Source organism: Myotis davidii, unplaced genomic scaffold (genome assembly GCF_000327345.1).
Source record: "Myotis davidii unplaced genomic scaffold, ASM32734v1 scaffold32, whole genome shotgun sequence".
Taxonomy (NCBI): Eukaryota; Metazoa; Chordata; class Mammalia; order Chiroptera; family Vespertilionidae; genus Myotis; species Myotis davidii.
Window position 1 is genome coordinate 2,380,152 of NW_006286587.1, and position 7,981 is coordinate 2,388,132.

Consider the following 7,981-nt stretch of genomic DNA (forward strand, 5'->3'; position numbering starts at 1 on the left):
CTCTTTGCTTTGTCCCGCCTCCTTAATCTACACTAATGGATTTTGTGTAACCCTCCTTCCCTCTTTTCCTTTCATTCTAAACATTTTAAAACAGGGGTCCTCAAACTACGGCCCGCGGGACAGGGAACTGGCCCCCTGTTTAAAAAGTTTGAGAACCCCGGTTTTAAAACGTAATGCCTGACTATTTAGTCATGGGACTGACCTCTTTGCCCTTTGACCAGTGGTTCTCAGCCTTGGCTGCACATTAGAATCACCTGGGAGTCTTTTTAATATCCTGATTTCTGGGCCTCGTCCTCCGAAAATTCTGTTTCTTTGTTATGGGGTGGGGCCACAACATTAGTAACAAAGAAACAGAATTTCCGGAGGATGAGGCCCAGAAATCAGGATTTTAAAAAGATCCCCAGGTGATTCTAATGTGCAGCCAAAGTTGAGAACCACTGCCTTAGATTTAAAAAAAAAAAAAATGACAACAGCCAACACAATAATCATCTGGTGTGAATGAATCAAAATTATACCTGCCCAGCTGGTATGGCTCAGTGGTTGAGCATCAACTCATGAACCAAGAGGTCACAGTTTGATCCCCAGTAGGGAGCATGCAAGAGGCAGCCAATCAATGATTCTCTCTCATCATTGATGCTTCTATCTCTCTCTCCCTCTCCCTTCTTCTCTCTGAAACCAATAAAAACATATTTAAAACACTTTTTTAAGTATAGCTATTTTTTAGTCAGATTGGCAAAAGATATATTTTGGTATGCTGCATAACTTTAGGAATTAGTTTATGTGTGCCATGAGATGAAAATGGTTGAAAATGACTTCAAATCTGCCATTCCCTGGAGCATTTTCTCAATCCATTGAGATTTTGCTTGCCGGCAATTGTCATCGGTTTGGCTCAAATAAACTCAATAAAGATTCTCCACAGGTTTGGGCATTTCTTACACTGACAGCAAGAATATCAGATTCTGGCCGAAACCGGTTTGGCTCAGTGGATAGAGCGTCGGCCTGCGGACTGAAGGGTTCCAGGTTTGATTCTGGTCAAGGGCATGTACCTGGGTTGCGGGCACATCCCCAGTGGGAGGTGTGCAGGAGGCGGCTGATCGATGTGTCTCTCTCATTGATGTTTCTAGCTCTCTATCTCTCTCCCTTCCTCTTTGTAAAAAATCAATAATAAAAAAAAAGAATATCAGATTCTGCAGCGGAGAGGATAATAGGTGCTATTACTCCTCTCAGGTGTTGAGGCATATGATAAAACCGTTACCTACCTCGTGTATCAGTATTAATTTGGGGTTAATAAAGCATGAGAGGAAAAGCTTCTCCCCAGTAGCACCCTTCCCTGGGCTGTATCAGTTTGCTCTGATATGCCTTATGCAGAATCAATGAAAAAAGAAGGTAAGTGTACACACCAAGTGGGGGCCGAGGGTGGCAGCTGACTTCACCCGTGTGATGTTATGATTTATAAGAAATATATATCTGGTCATTCAGATGACCAAAATATGTTTCTCATATATATTTGGCCTTCACCTATGGCTCCTGGCTAACAGCTCCCACAACTCTTGGGATTTCCTGTGTGATAGGGCGATGGGAGCATCTTTCATCATAATACTTGGTCTCTTGTCCTCAAATCATTTCGGAGCCATAAAAGTGACATGGGCTATAACTGGTTTGGCTCAGTGGATGGAGCATCGGCCTGCGGACTGAGGGGTCCCGGGTTCGATTCCGGTCAGGGGCATGTGCCTTGGTTGTGGGCACATCCCCAGTGTGGGGTGTGCAGGAGGCAGCTGATCCATGTTTCTCTCCCATCGATGTTTCTGGCTCTCTATCTCTCTCCCTTCCTCTCTGTAGAGAATTAATAAAATATTTTTTTTAAAAAAAGTGACATGGGTGTCTCCTTATTCATAACAAGCTCCTTTCCACCACAACTGGGTTTATATTAGTGAGTGACTTTTAGAAAGCACCTAAGGATGGGAGCTGGTTGCCAAGGAAACCAACTATGGATAGAGATTTGGAACTTTCAGTTCCACCCCCTGATTTCCAGGGAGGGGACCGGAGGCTGGTTCAGAAAGCGTGTGGATTGGTGAATGCGTGGAGATTTGGAGAGAGTGGCGTGTCTGGAGAGGGCATGGGAGCTCCATATCCTCCCCCCATACCTGGCCCTAGGCATCTCTTCCGTCCGGCTGTTCTTGTTATTTCTTCTTTAATAAACCTTTGAGCCAGTAAATGTCATGTTTCTATGAGTTGTGAGAGCCACTCTTGCGAGACTGAACCCTTAACCCAGTGATTCTCAACCTTCTGGTCCTTTAAATACAGTTCCTCATGTTGTGACCCAACCATAAAATTATTTCCGTTACTACTTCATAACTGTAATGTTGCTACTGTTATGAATCCTAATGTAAATATCTGATATGCAGGATGGTCTTAGGCGACCCCTGTGAAAGGGTCGTTCGACCACCAAAGGGGTCGCGACCCACAGGTTGAGAACCGCTGCTGCTTAACCTGTGGGATCTGATGTCGGAATTGAGTTGAATTACAGGACACCCACTTATCTTCAGAGCATGACTTCATGGTGGTGGAAACCACACACACCCATGTTGGAACTGGGCGTTAGAATCATTTGGTTGATGACAAGAAAGATTACTGATGTTCCAGGAACTGCCCTCTAAATACAGGAAAGCTCCAGTTTCCAGAACAATAGATCAAGTCAGAAGCCAAGTCTGCGGGGGGGAGACAAAGGAATGCTGACGAAATCGAACAGTTTATTCCATAAAACCTGTGATGCAGAAGAAAGCAAGTGAAGGACCCCAGTGTGGCAAAGGTTCTAGATGACCTCACACATAACTACATAGACAGAGAACAGGAACAATACTGCTGGAGCCAAGGGGAAAATAAGAACAAGAATAAAACGAATGGCTGGGGCAGGCAACCACACTGAGGACATGTTCAGCTGATTTTCCTGGGCACCTACCATCGGCAAAGCCCGGAGGCTCTCCTCCCAGCAGTTACAACCTCGTTAAAGACTGAGAGATAAATAAGGGGCTGACCAAAACGGGACTGGTTGGTACAAGCCAGTTGCTACCAGAGCAGGAATAAGAAGATTGGGTTTGATGGGGCAATAGGAAAGATTTCAGAGGGAGACCCATCTGAACTAGAACCCCACAGAAGAGAGGTAGGGTGAAGAAATTCAGAGCTGAGGAAACAGCTTGAGTGGAGTTTCAACACTGCAGTTAAAGAAGGGACAAGTGGCAGGCAGGACTGCAGCCCAGAAACGTGATCAGGGCCCTTTCACATAATCTTAATCCCAGACCTTGGAGTCTAGCCATCAAGAAAACATCAAAGAGTGGACAGCCTGGCCAGCGTGGCTCAGTGGTTGAGCGTCAACCTATGAACCAGAGTCATGGTTGGATTCCTGGTCAGGGCACATGCCCAGGTTGCAGGCTCGATCCCCAGTAGGGGGCATGCAGGAGGCAGCCAATCCATGGTTCTCATCATTGATGTTTCTATCTCTCCCTCTCTCTCCTTTCCTCTCTAAAATCAATAAAAACATATATATTCTTTTAAAAAAGTGCGCAGACATGAGCTGCCCTGTACCGTATTGACTTCATTGTATTGACTTCTCTTTCAATTCACGAGCACACATCTTTAGAGAAAATGTTCCTCACTCCTAAGAGGAGACCACAGAAATAAGCTGGCTGTCCTCTTCCTCTGCCTGTAGTGATTTCTGACGCGGTTCCTCAAATTGCTGCAGCCATCAGACTCCAGCCTGGGAGGGCAGACTGGAAAGAGGGAAGGAATCGGGTCTTTAAGGACATGAATATCCCTGAAGAGATCCCTCATTGTGAGAGTTCAAAATACCCTCCCTGTCGCCTACACTCTCCTCCAACTACTGCCCAACACTCTGCTCCTCTCAGGAGAAAACTCAGAAGAGTTGTCTCTATCCCCTCACCTTCCATTCCCTCTTTAATTTACTTCTGTCCCCATCACTCTACTGAAGTTACTCCCATCAAGTCCCCATAAAGACCTCCATGTCACCAACTCCAGTGGGCTCTTTCCTGTCTATTCGGTCTCTCCCTAGTTGACTCCTGCGTTCTTGAAACACACTTTTCTCAGCTTCTGGAACCCTCTTGGTTTCCCTCCTACCTCACTGGCTGTCACTTCTCAGTCTGTCTTGCCAGCTGCTCTTCCTCCATTTCCAAGTTGGCTCAGCAGCATCTAGGAACCTGTTAGAAATGGAGATTCTCAGACCCCATCCCAGACCTACTGAGTCAGACTCTCTGGGGTGGGGCCCAGCAATCTGTGTTTTATCCAGTCCTTCGGGTGACACCACTAAGATTGCGAACTGCTGATATAAACCATTAGCGTTCCTCACGATTCAGTCCTGATTCCAATTCTTTTGTCTGACTACACTTTCTTCTTTGTTGTTATCATCCAAGCCCATGACTCTGAAAACCATCTACTAGTATATACTGACAACTTCTGAATGCACATCTTCAGCACCAACCCTCCCTCCCTCCCAAACCCTCCATGTTGAGTTCCAGAATCCCCAGTTTCACCCATTGGGGGAGTTACACAGACATTTCAAACTCAACATAACCAAAAGGAAAGGAACTTCTCTAAAAGGTGATCCTTCTAAAACTTGGTCTTCCTCTATTTTTGACCATTTTAGAATCCACCTCCCTGCCCACCACCCTAGTTCAAGCCACCATTTTCTCTCCCAGGACCACTGCAAAAGCCACCTACGAGTTCCTGCTTCCACTTTTGCCACATATGGCAACCAGAGTGGTCTTCTAGTCAAATCAGGTCATGTCACTCCCCTGCTTAAAGCTTCAAGAGCTTCCTAGCACATTTAATTAAAATCTAAACACCTTGTCATAAGCTGTTAGGACCTCGTGACTTGGCCACTTTCTATGCGGTTTCCTACATTCCCTCTGATGTCAGAGGTCAGGACTGAACTATCTAATTCACACTTGGTGCTCAAAAAATTACTTGTTGAATGAAATAGTTCTCCTTTGTGAATAAGATAAGTTTAGAGTTTGACTTCTTTAGCATCTTCATATTTGCTGAGGAGGATCTAAATAATATTGACAAATAACTTTGAGCCAGGACACAGGAGATGTGAAGGGAGTCTTCCGAAGAATGACTTGATGTGAAACTTAGCACAGCAGAGGTCCATAAGGCCACCAGACAAGCCCCAGAGCCTCACCCATATTCTAAAGGTCCGGAAAATGGCCTTCCTTGCTGATCCTGGGATATGGTGGTGTGACGGCAGGAGAGGACATTGTAAATGGGCTTGGGATGAGGGATGATGTAGGGCCATTTTAAAAAGCTTCCTTCTGTGGTCTGCCCACCCTGGTGTGGTCCATAAGGTCAATGAAAGGCCCTAAGAATCTACAGGCCAGACCACTAACCCTCATATGGCAGTGTTTGTTTGTTTTTTAATCACAAATCCTCTGGTACTCCTCCCACTGAGAGATGTGATCTATACTCCTACCCTTGATTCTGGGTGGACATATGACTATGTTGGTCAATAGTATGCCGTGGAAGTGAGATTATGTGATTTCTCAGACTAGGTGGGAAGTGGCAATGTAGCTTCCATTTTGTCTGCTGAAACACACACTTGGAGTCCTAAGAAGCCATGTAAGAAATCCATCAAACCTGAGACAGCCACGCAGGGAAGAAGCCAGGCCTCATGGAGAAGCCATAGGAGGCACTCCGATCAGCACAGCTAATCCTTTAGTCCAGCTGTCAGTCATGCAAGTGAAAGAGCCTTTAAATCAGAGGTTCTCAACCTGTGGGTCGCGACCCCTTTGGCAGTCAAACGACCCTTTCTCAGGGGTCGTGTAAGACCGTCCTGCATATCAGATATTTACATTACGATTCATAACAGTAGCAGCATTACAGTTATGAAGTAGCAACGAAAATAATTTTATGGTTGGGTCACAACATGAGGAACTGTATTTAAAGGGCCAGAAGGTTGAGAACCACTGCTTTAAGTGATTCTGACCCTCAGCTCTCAAGTCACCCTCAGATTTTGAGTCTTCAAGTATAATGGGACAAAGCCAAGACCCCTCTGCCTGTCGAACTGCCTGGCCTACACAATTCACAGGCAAAGGAAAATGTTGGTTGCTTGGGGGTGGTTGTTACATAGCAGTAATAGCCAAAATAGGACATAAGGCAACCCTTTTGGTTCCTTCATCTCTGCCTTTTTAAAATCCTCTCCGCTTTTTGAGCCTTTTCCTGGTGGGAGAGAAGGAAGCAGAGCCTTCAGCCAGTAGATGTAGGATTCCTGTGACAAATAGCTGAGTTCAAGCATCTTCTAACCAAGCTTTCCAGAGTCCCACATGGCAGGGGGAAGCCAGCCTCTTACCTAATCTGATCTGGTCACCCACTCCAGCCCCAGACTCAGAGATGCTACACTGCCCCATTTCACTTCCCCAATATACCATCTCTGAGGAAAGAAGGTAAGGCTCTATAAGTACTGTCAACATGATCTATATATATAAAAGGCTAATATGCAAAGTGTCCCCTCGGGAGTTTGACTGGGAGACTGGGAGTTCAGTTGTTCCCTATGATGTGTCCTGACCACCAGGGGGTAGCACGGAACAAAGGAAGACTCCAGCCAGCAGTGGGAAGGCCCCTAATAGCCCCGATCGCCAGCCAGGCCTAGGGATCCTACACGTGCATGAATTTCGTGCACCGGGCTTCTAGTCTATAATAATAAAAGCATAATATGCTAATTAGACCAGATGGAAGTCCTTCCTTCCAGATGAAGCCAGGGTTGGGAGGGAAGCCCGGGGCGACGTCCTTCCTTCCAGATGAAGCCAGGGTTAGGAGGGAAGCCTGGGTCCTGGGTGCTGGAGGGAAGCCAGTGCCAGCAGCCGGGGGAAGGAAGGCCTATTCTTGCTCAAATTTAGTGCATCGGGCCTCTAGTCATTACATAAGACTGATGGATAGAAAACAGGCTGGCATTGCTGCCCAACGGTCATTTCTAACTGCCCAAAATCCAATTCTCTGTTACTGAATGATCTCCCTCCAGTGGCCACATCTTCCAGACCATTCATTTCCCCTTCCCAGCACATCTTTCAGGGCCCCACCCACACTCATGTCAATGTCACCCTCAGCTGTTTCACAGCACTCCACTCAGTACAGTTCTCCTGGCTTCTCCCTACCCTCACCACCTATCGCCTCCTACTTGGGTGATGGCCCTGGGATACAAGTATTTAATCCAAATCCTGTTTTGGAAACTTTTGCCCTTAAAGAGGGGACTAGAAGTCCCATTCTTTTCCTAGGATAGTGCTGGTTTATGTCCCTTGACACGGCTTAATTTTGGTGCTCCTTTCACTCTCAAAAGCACCCCAATTTGGATAGTAATTTATATGGTCCCCCTAACCCTACCACCTGTCCTTCTATCACTTCATCACTGACCATCCCTTTTGTGAGACAAACCCCTAATTTCTTGGCAGGAATAATGAGCAAGAATGCACCATTCTGTAGTATGCAGAGTGGACTTGCTCAATGGCGTGCATTTTTCTCATTCGTAAATATCATGATCTAAATCATCTCTTTTGCATATAACGAGGAGCAGAAACTGACGACATGAAGGAGCAGGTGATGGCTAGAGGCCCACTTCCTAGGCCTCCCATTTTGATGATTTATATGGAAATTTGTAAACATTGGGCTCAATCCAGGGTAGCAAACATTTTTTTCCTCCTCAGAAATTTCTGGTGGCCCAAGTTCCAGAAATTCCTTTCTCATTCCCCAACGTTCCATTTTCTCGAGTTTTCCATTATGTAACAAGGAAATAGGCACTTTGGGCCGAATTCCCCTTTAAATATGATTTTTTATAGTCAATGAGCAACGTCCGGCAGTGATGACACCGGGAGAGGTATCAGCTGACATAGGTGTTTAAACGAATCTCAACTCGTTTTTTCCCGGTGACTCAGATCCCCCGGCCCTGCTCGGCAGAACAACACCTTTTCGGTAACCCGGC

General features: G+C 46.0%; 1 long non-coding RNA gene across 1 annotated transcript in view; it reads left to right on the forward strand.

Moving 5' to 3' along the window:
• The first annotated feature begins 126 nt into the window (after positions 1–126).
• The window catches only part of LOC107182176, a 24,810-nt gene continuing 16,955 nt past the window's right edge, over positions 127–7,981 (forward strand). Inside the window, exon 1 of the long non-coding RNA XR_001512898.1 lies at positions 127–160. This is a non-coding gene — a long non-coding RNA (uncharacterized LOC107182176). The remainder of the gene's footprint in view (positions 161–7,981) is intronic.